The following is a 13678-nucleotide window of genomic DNA, read 5'->3' as shown; positions in this document are numbered from 1 at the left end:
TGAGATGGGGGCATGGAACCTTGATGTGCATAACCATGTGGTAGGCAGCTCAGCTTCAAGGGAAAAAGAATAGAAAAGAAAGATAAAGCAAATCACATAAATGGTTGCTTAAACAGATTTTGTAGTCATCCGAGGGATCTTCTCTTCCTCCCTACATCCCATCATTATTCTTCGAGGCAGTTAAATTCTCCATTAAACCTTGGTATCTGTTGTCGACAACATATTACCCTCTTTTTTTTTTTTTTAGTTAATATATTTAAGGCTGTACATGAGTTATATCGCATTCATCGTAAAATATTAAAATGTTTGATTAAGTGTTTCGTACTATATAAGCTGTATAATTTATATTTATTTTTTAATTTTTTTGTTAAGAAAATAATTAGGAAGATCCAATATACAATTACCAACAAAATAAAAGATAATAAGACCATGAATAGTTAATCATACGTGTAATTTTATATAAAAGTTATAACATGATTCTTTAAGTACAAGAAATACAAAATTGTCGCGTATAAAAAACTTATCCATGCGGTACTGATTTTCTGTAAAGATGATGAAATGGATTTGTCCACTGTAGAATTGACTACTTACCTTAACTTCACTATGGGTCATGATTTAAGTGGTACTATTTTCATGTGAGTGAAAAATAATGTAACCCACCTAATCAATGGTTACCAGCATAACAGAATCAGGGACATCTTAATGTTTGACTGTTAATGTAGAAGGATCAGTATCAACATAGAAAGTGATTGATGATGTACTTATTCTAAGAACAAAAAAAAATCCTATATCTTCTTATGATATTTTCTAAATAATTAAGGAGATTATTGAGAAGAGATTATAAGAAAAACTAGAATTATGGTTATTATTATTAGTGTTAGAAAGTAAAGTAACAAGAAAGAAGCACGCGAGAGCATATAAGGAGTGGCAATGGTGAAGGGGTAGAAATGCAATGTGGAGGTGGGTCCTTCCTACCCATCACCAGCGACAAGAGATTCCAATTTGGCAAAGAATGAAAGAAACCCAACGCGCACGTTAAAGGGAAGGGTGTGAGCGTAGAGAAAGGAGGGAGGGAGAGAGAGAGAGTAGACGTTTTGGGGACCAAAGCATCAAATCCAAGCCAACTGTATCCATCAAAAGGTGACCACAATGCACCCGAAACAATGTGCAGACATAGATCTCACTCTCCATTTGCTAGAGATTATTTGATTATGGCCACACCCCACTTTGTTGCTTGGGATTTTTCATGTCTGCACGTCAAAAGACTATGCTGCCCTCCTTTTCTTTTTTCTTTCCCTTCCAATGCCACTTACAATATCCACTGTTCCCTTCCCATAATTATATAAATCAAATTTAGGCCTATTCTTTTAAGTATCTCTGCAATTTTTACATTAATATTTTATTCTAATTAGTTATTACTTAAGCACTCAGAAGAGCTAATTAGTTTACATGTATTTAATGATAGTCGCTAGATAAATTCTTGCAAGAATTCCTACAAAATCAAGAAAATTTCTTCAAGGTAAATTACGGAATTTCTATTTTATACGAGCATTAATGGTCATAAGAATAGGTTTGTCATTTTTTATCCTTAGCATTATGACTATCATATACAAAATGTAATTAGTGTTTATACAATGTATTATGACGTGTCCAATGATATTTGTCAGGAATGTTAAATAGTATATATATACAACAGTTAGACCCTTTTGATTATAGTCAAATTAAAGGAATCTGTTGCCCTAAACGAGCTGACATGAATGGAGTGGATGACCCATTTTACTGGTTTTAGTTATATGCTTCTATATATAAGGTGCCCAAATCCCTATTTTTGTATTGATCATTTTTGGTGGAGTTCAGACTTCTTAATAAAGACTTTTATATATGAATTTGTAAATAAAGGTATGAAATGAGTTTCATTTTTAAAAAAATAAAAGACTCCTCTCGACATGAAGTAATTGGAATTCAACATGATGTTCGGATACAGACAATTTTAGAGGAAAATCACGATTTGTTTTCTCAATTATTTCTATGTCTATATATATATATATATATATATATATTATGCTAAAAGGAAGTAAATTTTATGATGGTCTAAGAAAGAATGTGAATGGAATTTAGCGGAGCTTCATATTCCATATAGTGATCGGTGGACTCATACATCATGTACCTCCTGTACTTACGCACAGACAGTGATGACCGTCCTATAATAATCCAAAAAGTATTAGCCCACAAGAGGCAAACACATGCCAAGGTTCATCATTACTTAACTGGCAAATTTGAAATTTGATGGTAAAAAAAGATGGGGTTTTTCAGACGAACATATCTCCCAACCATAATTCATTTCATTGACAATCTGGGTAGATTATAAATCAAGGGAATAATTCAGAAATCATATGATTGCTTTGCAAACCTTGAGGTTTGGAGCATCAAATAAAATATATCTGCCATGAAACAAGTATGACTTTGAGGCGATTCACCAGGACTATGCATTGCACGTCATCAATTGGTTCCCCAGAAACTCTTCCAATGAACTAAATATAATAAAAAAGTCTTGTCCAAGATACAATAATATAGAACATTGATGCTATTCACTTTCTATTGCCATCAATAACAACAAAACAGAATGACTGCAAATTTACATATATTGTATCCATTTATTTTTTCTTCTTTAAGTATCTTGTTACTGTTTATTAAAATTATTCCTACGACATGTTTTTTCGTGTATAACTTTCAAATCTCATCATAACATGCGTTAGAGGTTTAAAAATCTTATTATAAGGCTTTGATCGTCAAATTTTTTTTAAAATTGTTTATACCCCTGATATGGGTACCGAAGTAATTTAATAATTGATGATTTGATCATAATAAAAAGTAATTAATCAGCAATTAATGAACAGTCACACCTGGAAACTGGGCCATAAGCAGCAAGCATAGAAAATTCCAGTAAGGCATTGGTCATACGCGGTCTTTTAACAACAGAATCTACCATTTAAATCAAACACTTTTGGCTTGGACTGTTGCTTATGGAAGTTTCAACTATCTTCAATCCTGTGGGACCTTGAGAATGTTGGGGAGGGATTATTCTACAGTATTATATATATTAAGATGCCTTATCACGACTATTTAAATATTTTCCACTATCCCTTGGAATGGGTGTGGAGCCCATGGTGCTAATCTCAAAACTAAGCAGTTGAAATCAATTTGGATTGAGATTCTTCTTCTTTGAGAACAGTAATGTAATAACAGGTTTATTAATTATTGTTATTATAGTATGAAATGAAAGTAGGGGAAAAGAATAGAAAAGACTAATGGTGGCATTCTGACATGAGAGGTTACTAGCTCCCAACCTGTCCACAGGTCATATATGCAGATATAGAATTTATGGCAGAATAGTTATATGAATAATGAATGACTAATGATTTTTATGATCATACCTTGGCAATTATGTGCTTACTACATTCCGTTTATTTGTAGTATTCTTACCGTTATAAACTGTAGCCGCTAAGCCTACGATGTGTGTGGCCAGATAGATAGCATAATAAATTTTATACCTTCAGCTTGTCATGGGCCCTGCTTAGGATTTTTGAGGAAAGAGAATAAAATTAGGTCCACAAGCCTTAAACAGCAAGGTTCCATAGATAATCCCCCACTCATGATGATGGGGTGTAATCCAATCAAAACCACAAGTTAAGTACTCTCAATCAATCAGGATTTTTATTACTTTATTTTTCAATTTGTGAGAGGAAATTCTCTGACTACAATTACAACTTTCCTTCCAAATGATCCTAACAATAATAGGAAAATTGCTGGGCACAAATGAGGAGTCTCAAGTTTGACTGAACTAACCTTATTATTATTTATCTAAAATGTACTGCATCTTGGCAATAACATATTGGATTGGTCCATTCTTTTGATCAAATATGATTTTGTTTTCCACAATACGATTTCCTACTCTATAAAAGAATATTAACAAGGAGTGACCTTAGAGATATTGCATGAATCTCGTTAAAAACTCCGAGCACCAAAAGCTAAATTATGACTTATTAACAAATGACAACAACACAAGGACGGGATCCACAAAAACTTCTAATTACATTAATTGTATTTGGAAAAAAAAAAGAAAAGGAAAAGACTTAAAGCATGTTTAATTTCTGTTTTAAAAATAATTTTTTGTTTTTAAAAATATAATATAATATAAATTCATAATTACTTTGGTCTTCATCCATCCTCACAAAAGATAAACTGCTGATGTTGTTGTGAATTATTATTGACCATGAAGAGCTTGCAAAAGTTGCGTTTCTTGTGCAATTCTAGCTTAGAAATGAAAGCAAGGATCAACTAATCAATGCTTAGTGATAAATGTTTATAAAAAAAAAAAAATACTTGGTTATCAATACATTATTTGATGTTATAATCAACGTTGAGAGTGTGTTCAAAAGAGCTTGTAAAACAATTATGAAAATATGTTATCTCATAAGTTCATTTTTTTAATAGATTTTTAACTATAACTTATTAAAATAAGTTTTTTTTTTTAAAAAAAAATTAAATTGCTTGGTTAACCATATCTTAAATCACATAAAATTAAATTTCAAATTTTTGTGTCTGATCAATTTTTCGATATCATCGATGTATATATGGCAAAATGGGTTAAGATCATTCTATTTCAAAAATGCAGTTTAATCTAAAGTTGTGGATCACATTTGAAAAGGTTAAAATTAATTTAAAAAAACTTAAACATTGTACTTTAAGTTTTAAACTTTTTTCTTCAAATAAAATTAAGCTTCTACTTTAGCAATCAATATTTAGTATTAATTTTAAATTTTATCGTGTGAATTATTTAATTTTAAATAAATAATAATAATAAAAATACTCAGAACATTATCCCTAAATTTTTCCATTCTTAAAAAAATCCTTTCAAAACTGTTAGAACAATTTTTTCTTTTATTTTCTTCGCTTTAATTTAAGAATAATATTGAGTTGAAATATAAACTATGGACTTGAATTTACTGCATACCAATGAGGAGAAGAGAGAGGACTATGGAATCTTATGAACTACAAGTAAAAGCACATACACCATGTTCTTATCACGAAAATATCTATTCATCAACTGCAATCTTTTCCTAACTTTCCTTTCGATGAGACATGTTTAGTTGCCTACATCTAGTTGATAATATAATTCTCCAACACGAATCTATAAGATTAATCTAAGAAATTAGATAAATGTTTTGATAAGCACTTATAAAAAAAATATAAAAATAAAAAATAAAATAAAGTATTATTTTTCATAACTACAATCAATTTAAATGCCCAAATTTTCATAAATATTTTAACATTTGTATAAGTTAAAATATATAATCTAATTTTAACTTTAAAAATTCAATTTAATATATCTTTTTAGTTATTTTTATTTTTTATATATTTATTTTAAAAGTGATTCTAAATATGTTTCTCTGAATAATAATTCTTGTTAAGCGTCATTATAGATGAGAACACGCTTCCAAATAAATTATTTAAGTATTTAGTTAATATTTTTTTTCAAATAATAACTTATTTCATAAAAATTTATCGATAAAATTTTAACTAGATAAACTTTTTGAAAAGTCTTTATAAAAGAAAAAATTAATATAAAAAATAAATACTTTTTTTATAAATTAAAACACAATATTTTTTCAAATTTTACAAAACGAAAAAAATTAGAAAAATAAAAAATATAAGTTATTTTTAATTTATAAAAAATTTATTAATTTTTTGTTATAAATATTTATTTAAAAATTTACTCAAACAGGATCAAAATTTATTAACATAGTTAAAAAAAAAAACTTATTTTAATAGTTATTATCAAAAATTTTATTGAAATAAATTAAAAACAACTTATGAAAGCATAAATTTTTTAAAAGTAATAAATATATAATGTTCGGTGATATTTACTTTTACAAATAAAATGTGAGTGTTACTTTTAAATTAGAGTATTTTCATAAATTATCTTAAATGATATGTTTTTATGAGTTAATTTTTTTAAAATAAAAAAGTTGGTTTTCTTTCTCAGATCATTATAGCCTTAAATATTGGAAATTTATTTATTTTTAATTCAGTCTGAATTTAAAATAATAATTTAATTTTTCTAATATAAAAATGCTATTCTTTATTTTAATCCTATTTATTATTCAAAATTAAAATATTAGTTCATTTTGAAAAATTAATTCAAATAGATTCATGATAATCTCAGTATTAACATAGGCATTATGAAATTTTCGTTCACATGTAATCACCTAATTTGGAGAAGCTATTGTCATCTACACCCCCACGTTTCAATATATATATATATATATGGTCAATTTGTACATCATAAAGTTAATAGTATTTTTGTTATATGTCACGTAAAGATTAGTTAGAATTATCATGCATGAGTTCATATTTTCGGTCAATTTTCATATAACATGTCATCAAATGTTTTGATTCACAAAAATAAAACTTAATCGCATGTTATATAAAAATTTATTAAGAGTGTGAACGTTTTTAATATGACACTATTTTTAAATTAAAGTAAACAAAACATAAATATTCATGTTAAATATATATTTTCATATAAAAAAAAGTTAAAATATATAACTTTTTAAAATGAAAAGCTGACATATTCTTTCTCTCTGTGTGTGCTAGTAAACATACCGAGTTCAAGCATCTCACTTGATTTTGGGGCAGCCTAACAGATTTTACAATAGAATATTTTATTTTAATTCTTAAATTTATAATCGTTGATACTTTAGCTTTTAAATTTATAAAAAAATATTATTTATTTTTATTAGTATTTTACATTTAAAATGACAAAAATAAATATTATTTTATAAAATGAAAGATTAAACTAATAATTTTATTAAAAAGATTGAAATAAAGAATTAGTCTAAACAAGTAAAACCAAAACAAACATATAGTCACTAGCTCATGAATTCACATATAGGAGAGCACATTATAGTCATTGCTATTCTTAGTGCTTATTTATATTCTATAATTATTTTATTTTATTTTTAGTACTTATTTAACTAACATCATATAATTTTTTTAGTTGAAATTCTATCTTATGAGAAGTCTCGATAAAATAATAGAGAAGATACAATACAATAATATATTATTATCTTAATATGCATCAAATATAAAATAAAATAAGATTTTATTATACTATTATTCTATTGCATTTTCATTTAACTCTCATATCTTGTCTTTTTTATTTTGTTTTGTCGACTAAACCAGGGCTTACATTACACTTCCATACAAAAATTAATGCAGCTTTGCCAATCTTAATCAGACTACCTCGATTGGACCTCTTAAAGGCCATTACTTTAGAAATTATTTAGGAAGAGTTTCACAGAGAGAAAAAGGGTGGATAGTTTTTTAATTAATGAATTTACACAACGTTTTTTTATAATAAATAAATAAGTAAGTAATACATTATATTTATATTATATTAATTTAGCATTTATCTACTACCACCACATATTTTGATAATAAACAGAGAAAAAATAAAAAAATAAGATTGTTAATATAATAAAGAGATAAGATAAAAGCAGCATTGTAGAAGGCATTATAAAACATATGAATAATATAACTCTGTGCTTAATGAGACAACTTTCCATAGTTCTCTAATTAAAAATGATGAATTTTCAAGACATAGCTGTACAACTAAAAACTAAATAAAATCCAAACCCTACAATTGTTTAGGGAGTATTGGTCCTCTGAATCTCTAATTATTTCAAAATTTGACCACAGGAGTCAAGAGATACCTATCCCATGATAGTTACCATAACATAATTGTTGGTTTCTCGTGCACATAAAACAGTGGGAATTGACTTCTCAATCACCCACCACGCCACCAACCTCTATATTTAATAGAAGAAATTATTTTATTCGGAGGTAAGAAATTCCTACAAAGATAATTCACAAATAGTGTCTATTAATTTAATTCTACACATGTTAATATGGTGATATAAAATTCTCTTATTCATGATAATTATAGTGGAAATTGGTGTTTTGGCATTCCAATGATGGAACATAGATGCCCTATGCAAACAGCCCACGATTTTAAAAATAAGCAATGCTGGAAGAGGTTGACATTTAAGAAATAAGAGAATGTTGGGGTCAAATATAATAATTTAGTAATATATATAAAGCTGAAAAGTGCCAAAACAAAATGAATCCCTGTCAATAAACGGAAAGCCACTAATTAAGCATGTCAAGCTACCTCTAGCTCCATATATATTAGACCCTAATGGGGTCATCTAAGTTAGTAATCTATAGATAATAATTTGCTTCTTTTTTTTTTTCTAATGTTTTCACAGAGCTTTTTTAGTTATATTTCAAAGTGTGTTTGGGATTTAGACTTTAGAAGAGAAAAAAGAAACAAAATTTTTATTTAAATTAAAATTCTCCAATTTTATAATTTTTTAAAATACAAGTCATAAAATAATAGATTAATATAAGTCTAATATATTAATCTTTTATTCTTTTTTATAAACATTATATAACTTTTTTTAAATTTAATAATAAAATATTTGTCTTTTCCACCAAAATTCATTAGAAACAGGTATATATGGATTATGGTCAACTATATATATATATTGCTCTAGCATCTTTCTCTAAACGTCTATAATATTTTTAATTGAATTAATATTTTAAATTTATTTTTAAAATTAGATTTTCATTTATTCATTAACATCTAGATTGTGCTGTATATTTATAATATAAAGATAATCTGATATATTATTGATAAAAAAAACCTCTATGATCATATTTTATGACTAATATTTTTTATTAACCTTAATTTTTATAATTAAGATTAAATTTAAAAATTATATTTTAAAATATATAATTATAATATTAAAGATATAAAATATTTTTAAATTAATATTATTATTATAATATTTGAATTATTTTTTTATATATTATAACATAATATTATTACTATTTAATGTTACTAATATTTATTTTTATAATTGTTAAGTTAAACTTTTATCACTAACTCTGTTTATTAAAAATAAGTTAAAAAATAATAATAAATACTTTATAAAAAAATCTATAAAGTATAATATGGTTAATAAAAATTATAAATTTTTTTAAAACACATTTATTTAAGACAATAATATTGCACCAAAAATTAGTTTTACTTTAAAAATTAAATTTATAAATGTATTTAAAATTAATTTTATTTTAAAAATTAAATGAAATATTTAATTTAAACAAAATTAATGTAAAACTGAATTTAAAATTAATTTAACATAAAATATTGTTTAGATTTAAAATAAGTTTTAACGAGAATCAGATTTAAAACTTATTTTAAACTAAATCTAAATTTTAAAATTAACTTTAAACTGATTTACAAAACTAATTTAAAATATAATTCATATAATTAAGTTTAAAATAAATTTAAATTAGTTTAATGTCAAAACCAATCTATGTGCAACCGTATCTTGCCGTCTCTATCTCTAACTCTTGTTCTTTTGTTTTTGTTCAAGACTGGGTCGCAATTTGGCCATGCCGGAAATTGCTGCCTTAGTCCATGTTTTGTTTCTCTTTGAATGGGCCGAATTCTGACGATCACTATAATGTTCAAAAAAGCCCGGAGCTAACTTTTGACCTTCTTGTAGGCTCTACCCCACCCCCTAGCCCGTAAAGCCCAAATCTCAATTTCCGATAAAAGAAAGAATGCTGTTAGCATTTTGCATTTAAGGTATGAATAAAAGTTTAATTTAAAGTCATAGTATTAAAATTTAGAGGCAAATATTGATCCAAGTCTTAGTATTGAATTAGACTCGAGCAATTGCAACAGGCTTTACTTAGTTCCTTATCTCGAATCTTTAACTTGAGATTCCTTGTTTGTTGTTTTTTGATACAAAAAGTCATTTACCGATGATGTCTAATAATTTTCTCTTAAGTATACGAAACGTTATCTCTTCTTCATTCATTCCCTTAATTCATGATATTTGCGATATGTATGTCATTTCTTATTTTTACGGAAGAAAAAAATAATATAAAAAACAAATAAATTTTTTTTAACTTACAAAAGAAATTTTATTATTTTTTATATTAATTTTTTTATAAGAATTTCGCAAAAATTTACTCAAAAAGAATCTACGTATAATTAGTAATTAAAAGATGAACTCTAACCCTAATATTGAAAAATAAATAATTGATGGAGGCCTAATTTAAATAAATTCAAAAGAAATCATTATAAGGAAAAAATTAATATTAAAAATAATAAAAATATTTATAAGTTATAAATTAACTTTTTAAAACTATTTTATTGAACTTCTCAAATTTAAGTTATTTTTAATTTATAAAAAAAATTTAAGATTAATTTGAATAAACTTTTTAGAGAAATCCCTGTACAAAAAAAATTAAGTAAAATACTAATAATTTTTTTATAAATTAAAAACAATTTATATTTTTATACATTTTTTAATAACTTCTCTCACTTAACTTTTCTAAAATATCAGGAGTTAAATTATTTTCAACTTATAAAAATTTATTTTTATACTATTTTTTTTTTACTACGTCAATGAGTTAATATATATTATGGAGTTTAATAATTTTTAATTAATTCATACATAGAAAGTTAACATTATTTTAATTTAATACGTTTTTTCATACTAAAAAAGATGGAATTAAATTACATTCAAACAAATTTACATATGAAATTACAACAACCTTTGTTGATGCTTGTAATTGGTTGAAATGAAATCTGTGTTCAAGATATTTAATCCATTAAGCTAAAATTATTCAAATTTTTTTCTTGCTTTAGTTTAGTAGTAATTTGCTTAGTTTTCTTTAATTTAAATTTAGAAGTTAACTGCGATGATTATTTTTTTAATAGTTTAATGGTCAATTATATTCTTCACATGAATAATACATCGTTTATTTATTTTTTATTACTTTTTGTGACCTGTGTATATCAACAAAACAAGAGTCTAAGGAAAGTTAAAAATAAAAGTAATAAATAGATCTTTTAAAGTTTTAAGAAACTTTTGTTTGATCCTCTAGATAATCTTCTTAATAAAAGTTTTAGTAGAAATAAAACTTTAAAAGACCAATCCGAAAAGCACTATGTAAATTTTATTTAGTTAAATAGATAATGTAAAAGAAATCAGAAAGTTTCAAAGACAAGTGAGATGTTTATTTTGATTCATTTCTTCAATAACATAGAAGTTATATCCAAACTCTAGCTCATGAGTCAAAATTTTACTGCATAGGTTTCAAGTTCACATCTTAAGTCTTTGAAAAAACAAAATAAGAACATTGCAGATGAAAATCATTGATAGTTATATAAATATTCTTTCAATTGTACATGGGTTGCAACAAGTTAACACAACAAAAGCTTGAAAAACAAATGAAATAATGAATATCTTCAATGGCAGCCGTTTATACTTTTTTTCCTATTCCATCTTTTATTAATGTTTTGTATACACAGGTAAAGTTTAAGTAAATTTCTGGAGTTTATAAAAGGAAAAAAAATAGTGTAAAAAAAATATATAATTTCTATCATAAATTAAAAACAATTTATACTTTTGTTTTTGAGAAATTTTTATAAGCTTTTTGCATTTAATTTCTTTAAAAATTGAAGAGATATTTTTTTTAACTTATGATATAAATTTTATTCATTTATATAAACTTATTTATAAATTTACTCAAACTAAATTACAGTTTTTTAGAAGTTGAATGTTATATTCAAAAGCTTTTGAAGTGAAAATGAAAGTTTTGATATGCATTAAATACAATGAGATATTAAAAGTGCTTTTCTAATAATAACTATATTTTTTTTAATTAATTGTGCAAACAATTTTGTAGGGATTTGGGGTTTATACATTTTTTTTCTTTTTTATGCAAACATAATAGTTAAAAGTTAGAACTTCTTTTCATCTAATTGTTTTAGTGTATTAATCCAATACTCAAGATGCATTAGCTTTCTACTTTTGCTTTAAAATTGACTTCATTTGATTCATACAAGATATCATTTAATCATCTTTGTAAAATTTCCTTAAACGAGCTAGATTAGCAAACATGAAAAGAATAATTCAAACTGTTTTATACAAGAAATCATTTCCTATTCCTCTCATGTGTTAGCTTTTAAGTCTTCATGTTATTTTTAAATGCTAAAATTGAACTTTTTTACTCATATAGAGAGAAAACATCTAAAACATGAAAAGTTTACTTTTTTATACTGTTTTTTCCATGCCTAATTTTTTTATTACAAACAAAGCATAGTACTATAGTTTAAGAAAAGTCTTTAAAATGTTATTATATAAGAATTCTTTAAAATGTTATTATATAAGAATTCATACTCACAAGTTATATATAGATGTTGATAAATATTCTATCACATCAAAAAATAAATAAAAAGGTAAATATTGAATAAAAAATTATGAATAATATAAAATTTAAATTAATATTGAATTTAAAATGAATTATTGATGTATAAAAATTACATGATTGGACGAGAAAGAAAATTGATTCCTAAAAGTACTCACATTTAGGAAAACATTTTAAAATAATCTCATTTAAGAATTTATATTCATAAATTATACAGGGATTCCTTATAAAACAAAACAAATATTATTCATTAGGGTAATTGCACATTGGATTAAACCAAATTTTAAATAAAAAATCATCCAATTCAATTATAAAATTATAGCGTAGCCTTAATCTGAATCAATTTAAAAAAAATAAATTTATTCCAATCCAATTAAAAGCAGTTTGAATTGGATTCAATAATTAAATATTAAATTTATATAAAAACATGATAAACAATAATAAGTAAAATTAATATAAAGATCTACTTATATAACTATTAAAATAATTCAATTAATTTGATTGATAAATTTTAGAATGAAATAGGAAATCTACCCAATTTAATAAAAATATTTTCTTTTGCAATTGTTCAATTGTTCAATTTTTTCATTCATTTTTTACACTTGATAATGAATTAATTGAATTGATAGGAAGAGAAATGATATGAAGAGGCTGTGACTGATATTTCATTTCAGAAAAGGAATTCTGTAATAGTTAATGCTTTGAAAACATTAACATCTCTCATCTGAACTAAAATAATAAATGATACTCACAAAAATGCCAAAGCGATCCCACTGTAACAGTGGATCGTGGACTGCACTTATCATCAAAGAGAAAAATAACAAAAACCTAATGATTCTCTGGTCAGTTTATTCTTTTCAGACTTTAGATATCTATATTCCCATGAACTTTATACTAAAAGCATTACCGACACAAGCAAAAATGTTAAAAAAGACTAAGTAGAGGTATATATGATTCTGTAAATTTTTAGCTTTCAAAATTGTAGATCTCAAATGTTGGAGAATGGAATAAAAGGACATTTATAGAACTAATATCATGTGGTTTGAAATCTCTTATTTCACACGTGCCATGAGTGCTTATTCTGTGTCAATTCCATCGCTGATAAAGCAAAACAGCAAAAGAGACACAATAATTTCCCTCATCAAATGATTCTATTGCTGTTGTCAAGAATTGAATTCCAATTAATAGTGCAGTGAATTTGATTCGCCAAAACAACGGCAAATATTAAAACACAATCTATGTCAGTCACATGAACTAATTTATGTCACCACACTTCACTAGTCCAATGCCAATGAACGACTTCAATTTAACATGACCCTTAAGA

The sequence above is a fragment of the Abrus precatorius genome, unplaced genomic scaffold (assembly GCF_003935025.1).
Source record: "Abrus precatorius isolate BTA unplaced genomic scaffold, Abrus_2018 Scaffold2, whole genome shotgun sequence".
Classification (NCBI taxonomy): Eukaryota; Viridiplantae; Streptophyta; class Magnoliopsida; order Fabales; family Fabaceae; genus Abrus; species Abrus precatorius.
This window is presented reverse-complemented; position numbering follows the sequence as displayed.